At 49.4% G+C, this 13,970-nt stretch overlaps 1 pseudogene; it reads right to left on the bottom strand.

Moving 5' to 3' along the window:
* LOC125615016 overlaps positions 1-10,144 on the bottom strand; it is a 35,391-nt pseudogene extending 25,247 nt beyond the window's left edge.
* Between the last annotated feature and the right edge of the window lie 3,826 nt (positions 10,145-13,970).

Raw genomic sequence — 13,970 nt, 5'->3', positions numbered from 1 at the left:
TTCTTTTTCTTTTCTTTTCTTTCTTTCTTTTTTTTTTTTTTTTTTTTTGTAGTGTTGGAGATCAAACCCAGGGCCTCACCTGTTAGGCAAGCATTGAACCACTGAACTACACCACAGCTCTGTGATATCTTGTGGTCTTTCTTTTGAACTGTTTTAAAACCCAGGTGTATTTTGTACTAAAACAGTACCCAAATCTGTACTAAGTACATGTCAAGTGCCCAACAGCCACATGTGGCCAGGCACATTAAAGAACTCCGACCCGGGAATACCCCAAATGTCTAAGATAATGTACATCTCAAATTCCTGTGGTTCAGAGAAGAATCCAGAAGGAAATCAGACAGTGTGTGGAACTGAGTGACACTGAAGGCCCAACATATCAAAACAATGAAGGAAGCATCAAAAGTGGCACGTAAGCCAGGCACACCTGTAATCTCAGCACCTCAGGAGGCTGAGGCAAGAGGATAACAAGTTCAAAGCCAGCCTAAGCCACTTAGTGAGGCCCTAAGCAACTCAGCAAGACACTATTTCAAAATAAATATAAAAAGGGCTGGAGATGTAGCTCAGTGGTAGAACACCCTAGGTTTAATGCCCAGTAGGAAAAAAAAAGGTGTTGAAAACTTGGATAGAAACAAAGATACAAAACCCATGATAGGAATCTGCTCCTTCAGAAGATGAAAGGAAGAGCAAAATTAAATGTTGTTTTTGAGGGGTCTTGATACCCACCATAGCAGGACTTCTCCTGGGGAGTCCCAGTCCCATTAACTTGCAGGAGGCCTTGCTCAGGCTGATTCTTGGTTGGGACCTCAGTAGTGCTCTCATTTGGGGCTGTCTACACTGACCTCCAGCAGCAGCTCCAGATATTCACAAGAACCCAACCCTGCAATTTCAGTAACCTAAGAGGAAATGGACTATGTCCTTTAAAAACACAACTTAAGAAAACCTACCAAAAAAAAAAAAAAAAAACTAAGTAAGGCTATATCTAAAAAAATTAGTTGAAATAGCTATCAAAGAAAACTCCAAGGTTTTTGTAGATGGATTCCATCTGAAATTTAATGATGATCTTGATTATAAGCAAACTCTTTTAGGAAACATGAGGAGGACTCCATCTGCTATGGACACCTGAGAAAGGTTTTGCTACTAGAGGACTTGGACACCACATTAGACCATCTGGGCCTAAGACAGAGGCCATGAGGCCTCAGAGGGACCTCTGAGGTAGGAGCCTGTGGGCCCCCAGTGATCCTAGGACACTGCGAGGGTGCTGGGAGCTGTGCCTCCCCATGGCAGAGCAGCTCTTAGACATGTTCTGGTGGAAACCAACAAAGCAGGCCTGGCCAGGGCTTTTCCACCAGAAGGCTGCCAGGAAGGGCCTTGTGGAAAGACACAGAAGCTGGGGAGGTAGAACAGAGGCTTTCTGTTGCCCTAATGGCAGAGGTGAAGGGTGGAGAGTTGGCAAGGCAGCCTCCAGTCATGCAAGGCTCCTGGTGGTGTGGGTGCCAACAGAGGAGGGAGGCATCGGTCCTTACCTCCCAGGCATGGAGAATAAACAGCTACAGCTTCCTGGGATCTCCCCAGAGCCTCCAAGTCTTGGCCTGAGTTTAGGGGGAGGTTGGATTTCATCCTGTCACTTCCTCCAAACTCAGGAAAAAGTCTTGAGAGCAAGGAGGACCCAGGGCCTGAGGGATCCTGACCACAGGGCAGTCAGGCCTCAACTCCCCCAGGTCCCTCTCTCCTTCCACCAAAGGCTGAACTAGTAGATGAGGGTGTAGTTGGGAGGTGGGGCCTATGGGAGGAATCCAAGCTGCTATTAAAGGCCCCGGGGTGTGAACACCCTCTTCTCCTCTGCCGTCCACCACAGTGTCCAGAAGGTACCTCAGATCCTGAGTTGGACCTGCTGCATGTTGTTCTTGGACTTCAGACTACAGAACCGTGAGAGTAAATCTCTGTTCTTTATAAAGCAGACAGTCTGTGGCATTCTGTCACATCAGCACCACATGGACTAGGACCAGGGGAAGCCCAGGGTTGGACAGGGAAGGACAACACACCTACAGTCACTTTGGGTGGGATAAAGGTGGGGATGGGTCCACCCTGCCCTCTCAGTCCAGGCTCTGGGCTGGTCTGTCTCATTTCTCCTTGGTACCCACCCAGTGAGAGTCTGAGAAATGAATGACTGAATGGCAAGTAGTGACTTAGGACTCACCAAACCCAACGGCATGAGACATGTACTCAGAGACTGTCTGGCCACCCCTCCAGTCCATCTAGCCACATGCATATGGCTTGCTGGGCTGTGCACTCACCTGGCAGATGTCTGCTGCCCATATTTCCTATGCAGACCACACCTACTCCTCTCCTGTCTCTGCCTGTGCCCTTCACCTCACTGCAGCCTCTGCAGCTGCTCCCACTCCCCATGCACAGCCTCATTCCCAGCCCTGCCCCTTCCTCGGGGGGCACTAGGCCTCAGTCTACCGGGGTCTGAGCTCTTCAGGGAGGATACAGCTCAGTGTTCCCCACAGGATCTCCTCCAATGACCCAGGGGACCCCCAGAGGCTATGCTCCTCGCTCACACACACACACACACACACACACACCCATACACACACACACACACGCCCTCAGACACACATGGACACATGAGCCCACATGTACAGCCTGAAAGCACAATGGAGAACTCGGGGAAGGATCTCGAGGGTGGCAGGGATCCCTTTGCTATGGCTCACACCAAGCTCACTTCAATTGATCATTTGGTTCTCCAGCTTTATTTTTTATTACAAATGTGATTCAATCCCTGTGGAAAGTCCTGTCAGTCATCTCATAAATAAACATTACACACTGGGGCTTTCACATTATTTTCCTAGCTGGATTTAGAAAGTACAGTGATTTTGATTAGATTTTTTAAAAAATGAGAAATAGAACAAAATAAGGTACTACTGAACAGGATGGAAATATAGAGCATACCACATACACGCAGGATTCCTATGTACCATTTATGATGGAAAATATATTCCTTCCAGTGTCTTTTAGTAATAAAAAATAAGTTCAAAAATACACTTGCTAGGACTCAGCCTACTGAAAGTTAAAGGGATGAGAGGCAGCTTTCCATTGCTGTGATAAAATACTTGAGAGAAACAACTTGCAAGGAGGAAAGATTTCAAAGGTTTTAGTCCATGGTTATTTGACCCTGCTGCTCTGGCCTGTGGCAGCACAGCATATAATGGCTGAAGTGTGTGGCAGAGGAGGCCTGTCCACCTCATGGCATCTGGGAGGCAAAGAGACAGAGCAAAGGCCAGGTCCCCAAAGACCTAACCTCCTCACAACAGGCCTCATCTCCTGAGGATTCCACCATCTCCCCAAAGCGCCACTAACTGGAACCAACCTTCAACACAGGGGCCTCTGGTGGACACTTATCTAGACCACAGCAGGGTGCAAGTAGCCTCCAGAAGCAGAGTGTGGAACTGCAGGGGCCCAGTCGTGGTTCACTGGTGTGCTGGGCAGGCACTAGTCTCTGCCCTGGATCATGGGATCAAATATCCCAAGGCCAGAAAGAGTTCTCAGTACAAATCCAGCTGATGCCAGCCTGGGGTGGTGTCATCCCAACTGAACCCCTCTCCTGACCTTTTATAGTCTGAATGTTTGCCTGACCCCAAATTCAAATGGACTCCTCAACCTTAATGTGATGTTATAAGGAGGGAGGCCTCTGGGACCTGCCGAGGTTAGGAGAATGGACTCCTTCATAAGTGCCTTAGACACCAGGCCCAGTGAGCTCCCTACCCAGTCCCCCAGGTGAGGTACAGTGGGAAGAGCAGACTCCAGATCTGCTGTGCCTTGATCCTAGTCTGCCAGACTCCAGAACCCTGAGCATATATTTCTGTTGTTTATGAGCTACTCGGTTTGGTTTTTTGTTGGCAAAGCCTGAATGAACTAAGACAACTAGTACTGAGAGCAGACAGGCTGTAGCAAATACTGTTATGAATAACTAATTAGAAAAAAATTAAAAATTATATTTTAAAAATAAAGAACAGGACACTCTCTTAAATTTCTCATATTTTCCATCTCAAAATGTAATAAATAAATAGTAAGTAAAGCTAAACCCACAACTTGCCTTGGCGTTGCCCACCTGGCCCAGGAGGTTTCCTTCCTGAACCGTCTGTCCTCTGGCCTGCGAGGTTTCCTTCTCGACCCTTGGGGGCGCGCGCGAGGTTTCCTTCGGAACCTTTAGGGGGCGCTAGGCAGCGGGCACGCGGCAACCCACCTCCCTGCTCCCCTCTGGGCGCCGCGGAGGGCTTTCTGCGGGCGCCTGCTCAGACTTCACAACGAGGCTGGGGTGCAAAAGGTCTTGTGCCACCAGCAAGAGGGTTAGGCTTCAGTCCCAGCAGGGCGCTAGCTTGATGGAATGCCTCTTCTCTTGAGCGTGATCCTCCTGGCCACGCTTCTGATCCCAGCTACAGGGGAGGCTGAAGCAGGAGGATCTCAAGTTCCGGCCAGCCTGTGCAACTAATTGAGACTCTCTTTCAAAATAAAAAGTGGCTCAGTGGTAGGGCACCGCTGTAGGGAGGACGCTCTCCAAGCCTCGTGGCACACCTGGCCAACTCATTTCCATCCAGGAACTGGCCTTACCCATGGCCAACTGTGAATGGGGTTTGAGATTGCCAGCTTGCACTGCCTGGCCAGGGAGACTGCACTAGGGAGGAATGGGAACAGGGACTGTCCCGCCAGGAGGCACTAGTGGTTGCTAGGGCAGTGACTCCAGCAAGTGTCCCAAAGCAGGGTTACCTTTGCCCATGCAGAGATTCAGAAACTTGGAAATTGAGGGAGGTAATGTAATGCCTATGAGGACAGCAGTGCTCGCTAAGATGCCCTACCCTTCAAAGGGACAGTGACACTGTGTAGGGGTTGACAGGCAGAGAGGATGGGTGTGAAGGTGGGAGAAACACAAAGTCCTGTGGTCCATTTTCCAGAATTGAGTATTTAGCTAGCCATTTTAACTACAGCCCTTCCCTTTTTCCACAGTTTTAAAGTGAGCCAAACACATAGATGGTAGGCCCTGAGGGCTTCTTATCAGAGCAAGGGGCAGTGCTGCCTTAGGGATAAAAAGAGGCAGCCTGCCCACCCCAGGGTGCTTTCTCACTGAACTGTTCCAGAGCACATCCTTCTGCAGAAGTAATGTTTGCCTTGCTGAGTAACTTGAGCAGTGCCTGATTTCTTGCAGCACAGGGTATTTCCAACAAGGGGCTCACCAGCCTGAAGGCCCAATGCAGCTGCAAGGCAGGCACTGCAGGGAGACTGGAACATGGGGTGGAGACACTGGGTGACTGAAGGAACCTGGAACCTTTCCAGCTCAGACTCTTTCCCCTCTGGCCGCAGGTGCATCTGAGTGTCAGCTGCCGGACCCTCACCATGCACTCAGCACCCTGGCCTGAGTAGGGAGACAGAGCTGGGTTTTTATTACTGTTTATACGTTGTCTTGGTCTAATCTTGAGACTCCAGCTGGAGCTGGCCAGTATGGTCCTTGAGCAGCAGTTCAGTCCCCAACCACTTCCCTCCTCCTGCTAACAGGAAGCTCTGCCCTAATAGCCTCAGGGCCCAGTGTAGGACAACAAGGGGCAGTCTTATCCTCCTTTGTCCACCCAAATTGTTCAAATTAACCAATCAACAGAAAGCAGGAAAAACCTAGCTACCCCTACCCTGTGAGCCATTGTCAGCCCCCTATAGCTCCAGAGGGCCCTCACCCAGCCCCAGGAACACCCCCTGTGGCCCTACCTGGCAGCTTCCTCTTGGTTAGAGCTCTGCCTTCCATCTCCCCAGGGTCACTGTGGGAGTCCACATTGAAAGACCCTTTAAACCTTCTGTAACAGGGGTCTGGGCAGCCTCTGGCCCCAGCACCAGGAGGATGAGGCAGGGTGATCCACAGGAAGATGCCCTGAGTGTGAGAAATAGAAAGTCTGATGCCTCTTTTTTACAGTCTTGTATTCAGCCTTTATTGGATCCAAGGCAGCCTTTCCCTTTTGGCGGCCCTAATTCTAAAATTAGCCAACCATGTAGATTATAACCCAAATTCTTCTGATGGGAGTGAAGGGTGTTGCTGCCTTAGGTTGGAGACCAGCTGATTGCCCACCAGGGCACACTTGCTGGCCAGGTTCCTTAGCAGCCCTCCGCAAGAAGCAAAGTTTGCCTTGCCTACCCACTTTTTGAGCATGCATTTTACTTCTTGCAGCACCTTGGTATTTCTAACAATTTTGGCGGCCAATGTGGGGCTTCACACACTACTCGGGGGTCATGGGGACCTTCCTCTTAGGAGAAGACATGTCTGCTGCATTGTTGGGGTGGTCTCAGAGCAGGAGAGAGGAAACTACCCTCCCTGAGGCTGACAAAGGACCCCAAACCCAACAAAAATTGAAAGTGCATCAGAGACACAGGCAAAGGGCCCAGGCAAGTGCCCAGGTGGCCAAGTAATTCTATGCATAGACTAAGGTAGGAAAATCTATTCTCAGTTTTGAGGGAGAAGTGCTCCTTGGTGGTTGGCCCATCCTCAGAAGTTTGTGAGTGTGTGTGACTCACAAACTCAAGAACTCAGTCCTTGTCCCCGGTGTCAACCCAATAAGGAGGATGTAGTTTGAGAAAAAAGCAAAGAAATTTTATTTCTTTGGTAACAAAGGACAAACACAGGGGACTCCTGTCCCAGAGGCTGTGATTCTGCCCATCAAGGAAAACAGAGGGCTTTTTAAAGAAGCTGTTCAGTGGGTCCAGGTGCACCCTGATGGTGAGTTGAAATTCACTTGTCAATTGGAGAGACAGTCACTTCCCAGTTCTTCAAGTGACATCTCTTTCCTATGGAGGACAGATGAGTCTTTTTCTCCACCCCCAGGTTAGGGAGGGAGAGAAAGGAGAAGAGGAAAAGAAAAACACATCCTTCTTAAAATAAGCAGCCAGTGCTATATGAAGGTGAAGTGGATCACTGTTATAAGATCACACACAGAAAATCAGTATGGGAGGGTATTCAAGAAATTCCTAAATAAGATGGAGCATACAGGGACCTAAAATATGCAAGAAATCCCCAGAATAGGGGATTGAACACATGTTGAGGTCACAGGGTGTGTAAGAAATCCTCAATAAGGGGGATTGAATGGGGAGAGGGAAGGAGAAATTAAATGCACAGGGGGTAAGCCAAAATAAACTAAACTGGAACAGATCTCAACAGATTAGCAAGCAGTCTTTGTTCAGCAACAGCAGAATATCTCATTTTCAGTGGAGAATATGGCAACTGGTTACATGAGGGGTCTTTTTTTATAGGGTTTAATGAGAGTTAATCATAGCAGAAAGTTTAATGTGACTTAATAATTAGGTGCCCATTGAGCAATCAGGAAACTAGTTGTATAGGTTTAAAATCTAACTCAGGAAAACAGTAGTAAAAGCTTGAAACTCATTTTTACTGGGATGAAAGTCCAGAGTCCAGAGCCTGTTGTTTGCCTCCTCCACCGAAGACCCAAATGTCACTCAATGGGAAAGGATGAGCCCAGGGGCCCATAGTTTGCCTTTTCCTCCTTCCCCCCAGGATCACACTGTCCTCCTTTTCTCCCTGGGGACTGTCATTCCCCTTTTCTATTTTTCATATCCTTCACAGGGGGAAATTCAATTACAGGAATCTAACAAAAATGAGGAATAAAAATTATAGAGCTAAATACGGGTAAGAACAATGGAAAGAATCCATATGTACAAAATCTTTTCTTTTTTTTTTTTTTTTTGCCTTTAAAGAGTTCTGAGCAAGAACTTGAACAGTGATAACATGGAATAAGAATATCATAGTTAGTCTTTTTCAAACATGGGAAGTACACCCGGAGGAGGCCAAGTGTAGACATATTAATGAGCACCATCAAGGCATATTTCAAATGTAAATGACCTTGAGGCTCCCTGTGGGAACTAACATCTCTAGCCAACTCCTTTCTCCCAGAGGTGGAAATCTGAAGATGGAGGTGAACCCAGATGGAAGTTACAGGAAGAAATTAGGGTGAACCCAGGGGGAAAGTAAGACTGTGGCCTTGATACAATGACTGTTTAACATACCTTTTGCTCCATGCTCTACCCAGAACCATGTATAAACTCCTAAGCTGGCACACCAAACTGGGTTTTTCTGCTGTCAGGGCCCCTCCCACATGGCAAGATTTATCCCTTCTCCCTTAAGTAAATCTTGCTCCTTGTACTCTTCTCTTCCATGATTGTCTGTGGATTTTATTCTTCAAAATTGGAGAGACAAGAACCCAGAGGAAACTGGCGAAGTCCTCCATGAGGCCACAGGAAGCCACGCTCCTCCTGGGCACTGGAACCACCAGCTGAATGCTATCTTGACACTTCTCAACCTCAAGGACCTTGACTTATATGTAAATCTCAGAGAGGTTCCTTGTCTGCCACAAGCTGTGCATACAGGGAACTTTGTCATCATGGTAATTGCCATTCGCCACCAGAGGGCAGGGTGGCAACAGCTCTGATCTCCATGATCCTGAGGCTCTGGCCCTGCAAAGGCACAGTCACCCTGGAATTGAGGGAGGAAGCATACACACACATGCCAGGTGCACATTATATAGGACAGAAGAGGCTGGACACCTGAAGACTTTTCAAGAAGCAGGTTTACTGACTGCGGGGTCCAGAGGGCTATCGCCTAAAAGATTCTCTGGACCCTGAGTCTGGAAATTCTTTGAACTTTATATCCAGTGGGAGGAGGGGTTTGAAGGTTTCCATGACAAGTGCTTTTTGTTCCATTTTTTAAGACTAGACAGAGTTTTTACAAGCTTTTTCTTCTTCTTCTGCAAACCTGGTATTTAAGTAAGAGAAAAATACCAACCACAATGCCCCCTGCAGATGTTTGTCTGATATCCTGTGTAAAAAGCTTTCTGAAAAAAAGAGGAAATTATGTTACAAATAGGATGGGAGTTTCAGGTTAATTATAGTAAGGGTTGTCAGAGTGAGGGGCATTGTGGAATGCTTCCCACACACACCTCCTTACATATCACACAACACACACACAACCCAACACACATGTCACACACACTCACTCAACACACAGTACTACAACTCACAAGCCACAAAACACACCATCCTGTACAATCAACACATGACATGCACAACACCCTACTATACAATACAAACATAGCACACACAGGACAGGTACACATCACACACACACTTTACACACACTTCACACACACCACATATGTACACATTACATACTCACGCCATTCTTTGAATGCTATTGAAGTGTTTTTGTGGTTCATTATATGGTCAGTGTATGGACATGTGTCTCTATGTCCTGAGGCTTCAGATCATGATCCCTGTGCCATGTGGGGTGGCCATGGGGGAACTGGGGTCTGGAGGAGGGCCTCACGCTCCCCTGGGGCTCATCCTCCTGGGCCCTGTTGACCACCCACCCGGTACCCCAGCTGCCTCTGGTGATACTGAGGGATCAGGGCCCAGCCCTCTCGCTGCCCATCAGCTCAGGCCATACCTGGGAACCCACAGGTTAGCAGCCATACCACACAACCCAGCATCCCCATGCTCTAGAGCTGTGGGCTCCCTCCACCCCTCACCCACACAGCCTTTCCTTCTGCTGGCCCAGATGCCAGGGGCTTCAGCCCATGCAAGTTGCATGGTATCCTCCATTTTCTCTAGTGGGATGGACACCAGCTGCTGCTTCCTGGAATGCAGAACAGGGAGGGGAGGGGGCTATTAATCATGGGGTGGGGCTCCAGGGTGGGGCTCAGAGACCCTCCTCTCTGAACTCTCCCTCTAGTCCTGACTGTGCCTAGCGACCTGCCCTGAAGCCCAGGAGTAGGTTGGGGTGGTCTGGGCAGGTGGAGGCTCCATGCCCTTAGGAGAACTTGCTCTGGGGTCCTGGAACAGGGGGAAAAGGGAAGAAAGGTGGGGAGTCCAGGAGAGAACTGAAGGGACCCTGGAAGCTAGAATACCACAGGCCCAGGCTGGTCATGGCCACCAGCTGTGTAGGGGACATGGACAGCGCTTCAGTGAGCAGCCTAGGTTCAGCAGGCGGTGGACCCTTGGGAGTCCCAGAAGGGGAGCAGGCATTGGGGAAAACCTTTTCTATTCTTGGGGCCCAACAATCTGGAGTCTCTGCTGACTGTATTGGGGCATTCGCCAGCATCAGAAATAAGAGGAGACAATATAAAAAGGAAAAATGGATTTAATCTCAATTTGGCCAAAATGGAGGAAGAAGCTGATCTGCCTCTACCCTACCATAGAAGCACTGTGGTCTTCAGGAATGAAGCCAGGAGACACCAGGGAGAAGCTGATCTGCCTCTGCTGTCCCACAGAAGCACTGTCATCTACGGGAATGAAGCTGGGAGATGCAAATGTGTAGATCTGGGGGACCCTGCTAGTCATTGTGGGGAGATCCATCCAGCCTTGAATTCTCCTAGCCCGGCCAAAGCTCCCAATCTGGGCATGGGACAGTTCATCTTCAGGGAATTGGGATGTTGGCAGAAAATGACAGGGACTGAGAAAAAAAGAAATTTGGAGCTTCTTTGAAATTTTCCGAATTTATTTGTGCCCCATCATATTTCCCTGTATTGTCTATCCTGTAGTCTTGAGGGATGTGGGGCTCTTTATTGAGAAATTGGTGGTGACATCCCCTCAAGGGCACCGAGAACCTGAGGGTAAAAAGAGCCAAGTGCAAAGATTCCCACTGGCTTGACCTAACGGAGGACTTGGGAACCCTCTTCCTAAGCCTTGGCAATGCCCGCTTTGGGTAGGGTTAGCATGTGCCCATCTTCATTATGACAATCCCCCCATCTCTGAATAACTTTTTCTGAAGACATCATTGATTGTCCCACCAAGTGGTCTAGGCCCATGTCATTGGGATGGACTTGTCCCATCTTTTGTTCTGATCTGGTCCCTCATCAGAGGGGAAGTGACAGATTATTAAGAGTCAGTATCAAAAGATCCTTTTTTAGGCAAGTTTGAGAAAGAAAACAGGCTTAGAAAGAGTGGTTCCCAGGCTAAGCTTTTACCAGAAGTCCTGAAGCACCTGCCTGGGGTCCTCCAGGTGCAGCACCAAGTGGGCTTGCAGTGGAGGTGTGGCCCTGGTCAGCATCTGCCCTCCTGCCCAGCTCCAGACTCCAGGTTCCCTGGCTACAGTCACTGTCCTGTGCAAGTTCCCAGGGCTCCCTTTCACAGCATGGGACTCTACTTCTCTCCAGGGCTCTGTGAGTATCTACCATGAAGTCACTGGAAACGCCTCTAAGGACGTGGGCCTCACAGCACATGCTTAGACCGACCTCCCATCTCATTCCCCATCCTCCCAACCCTGTGTGCATGGAGAACTTTGCTATCTGAGCCCCCTACACTCCCCTCATTCACCCTTGGGGTACGTGCACCTGAGTGTAGTCCCCAAACCCAGACCCTTTCTTCAGTGGTACAGATAGAAGCTCCCACATCTCCTCTGCCTCATCCTCCACCTTCAAAAGTGTGGATCCTGCACATCTATCTGGGAGTCCATCTGTGATCGGGGGCAGGTTCCCAGAGGACCCAGTAGTGAAGTCAATGTGGCATAATCACAGTGACCAGGTGACCCTGGCTGTTAACTTACACTCAGGGTGGTTGGGAAAACATTCTATCTGCAATTAAATCCTTTCTTCATTTTGTTACAAAACAGCACACAGTGCTGTGGAAACCTTGGGGAAGGTGGAGAAGATCAGAGCAGGAGGAAGCAATGGCCTGCATGGAGGAGCACTCCAGACCTTTACCTCTGAACCACGGCGGTGTCTGAGTTCTGTGAGCAGGGAAATGGAAGCCATCAGAATCAGGGAAGTGTTGCACATTTGGCTGCCATAGCTGACCTGGAAGGCACTTGGTAGGTGCCTCTACTCCACCTGACCAGTGCTGGACGTGGCCATTGCCTTCTCTCCACTTGGCAGGTATGAGCAAGGCCATCATCACAGAGGGTTGGGGACATCTGTGGTCTGGGTTTTCCAAAAGAGCCAATGCTCCCTTTGCATCTGGGAGATGGCATATATTTTTATTTACCTTTCACCACAACCACTTCTTCCGTGCAGGGGCACAAGTGCCTCTCAGGTCAGTGTCATTCCTCCAGCCACATGGGGTAGGTCCTTTTTTCTAGTTCTGTCCCTTTCATCTATAAACTGGACCTATCATCTCAGGCCTGGTCAGGAGCACAATCTGCAGCCACACTCCCAGCCAAAGACAAAAACTACCCCAGCCCCCATGGGCTAAAGACTCAGGAGGCTCCCAGAACCTGTCAGAAGTTCACTCCAGATGAGACCTCACCACCCTGAGTGTGGTGACTGGGTTAAAACATGCATAGAGCCTGATGCAATAGCCACACCTGCAATGCCAGCTACCAGGAGGCTGAGGCAAGAGGAACACACATTTGACGCCAGCCTGAATGACTTCCTAAGATCCTGTGTTTTAAAAAAAAATTTTTGGCAGAGTGCCCCTGGGACCCATACCTAATACCACAAATCAACAAATACATATATGTTCTTTAAACATTCACACACTTATGTGCCAAGAGCCAGCATCAGGGCCTAGGATGATTCCAGACCTGCCTGTGGAGGGAGCAAGTACCCAGAACCACCACACCTGACCCTGCTGCCTGTCACAGCTATCAGCTGAGCTTGGCTTAGGTATGTATAGGAAGGGATTGCTCTGGTCATTATCTTGGCATTTGGCCTTGTCTTCACCTGCCTCAGCCCTGAGCTTGGTCTGGGCTTTGATTTTAGTCTTGAACTGACCCTTGTCCCTGCGCCTTACTCTGTTCTATATACACAGGCTTCTGTGTGCTTCTAGATTTAACTTAAATCTAGATATGTCCAAGTATCTGAAAGAGCCCACTAACCCGTGGGTGTCCTTTGGGGACAATTATTTGGTAGATCACACCTGTCATTTCACTGGAACACCCAGACAGAACAGCCTTAAAGGCAACATGACAGGAGCCAGCCCCTCCTTGATCAGCTCCTGTCTGCAACTTTCCCTGGAGGGTGATGTTAGTACCACACAGAGGATGGGCTTGGAGGCAGATGGGCCTGGGTTTCTGGAACCTGCTCTGCTTCTTGCTGCTTGGAAAAGTCACATCAAGTCCCTGAGATTCCTTTGCCATTTGGAAACTGAGGCAATCACTGCTCCCTTAGACTGGAGGCAGATGGTCAAGACATCAAGTGTGTTGAGCATCCTGCTAGACTCAAGGAATAAAAGGTGCTGTCACTACATAAAAGCTGTGCCCTCCCCAGTCTTACCAGCAGGATGGAGCCTGGAGCTCCTCCTGCCTTCACACCCTCAAGTCAGCACCCTCACTGGGAGCCTCCTCCTCAGCAGCCTGTAGTTCCTATCCCCACACCCCCCATTTGCTCTGTGCTCACATTCTCTCCCTCTTCCCCCCAACTTCCACTGTCCAGCTTCCCCTGTAGCTTCCAGAACACCCATAAGGAGGCTCAATCCCACTGCTTGGGCTGGGTGATTGTGCAGAGGCCAGTCCGTCTCCCAGCTCAGGGAGGGCCAAGTCTGGCCAGGAGGGTGATGGTGCCAGCTCTGTGGCCATCCCTGCTTGAGGTTGGCACACAGGCCTGGCCAGGGCACTGCTAGGGATGGAGTTTTGCCAAAGAATGCTTCAGGGCTGCTGGGAGAAAGCCGCAGGGAGTGGCAGGCAGCAGTTCAGGGCTCTGGAGGCACAGGGCAAGTGTCAGAGCTGAGCCCTATGTGGGAAGGAATATTGTCCAGCTTCTAGCAGACAAAGAGATGTTCACCGAAGACCCAGGTAATGAATGCACACAGTATTCCATGAACACGTACCTATGGACAAGTGCACACAACCCCCATGGTCAAAACTTCAGAAGCAGAAATGTGCAGAGCCGGGGATACCTTGGCCTAAGTCCATCTAACAGGCAGGTCCATTCCTGCTCCCTTGGCCTTCTCTGCAGCTGCACCATGGCCCTGCCCACTTTGTCCAGTTTCAC

Source organism: Marmota marmota, unplaced genomic scaffold, assembly GCF_001458135.2.
Source record: "Marmota marmota marmota unplaced genomic scaffold, marMar, whole genome shotgun sequence".
Classification (NCBI taxonomy): domain Eukaryota; kingdom Metazoa; phylum Chordata; class Mammalia; order Rodentia; family Sciuridae; genus Marmota; species Marmota marmota.
The sequence above is the reverse complement of the archived record's forward strand: the minus strand, read 5'-3'. Positions and strand labels throughout refer to the sequence as shown.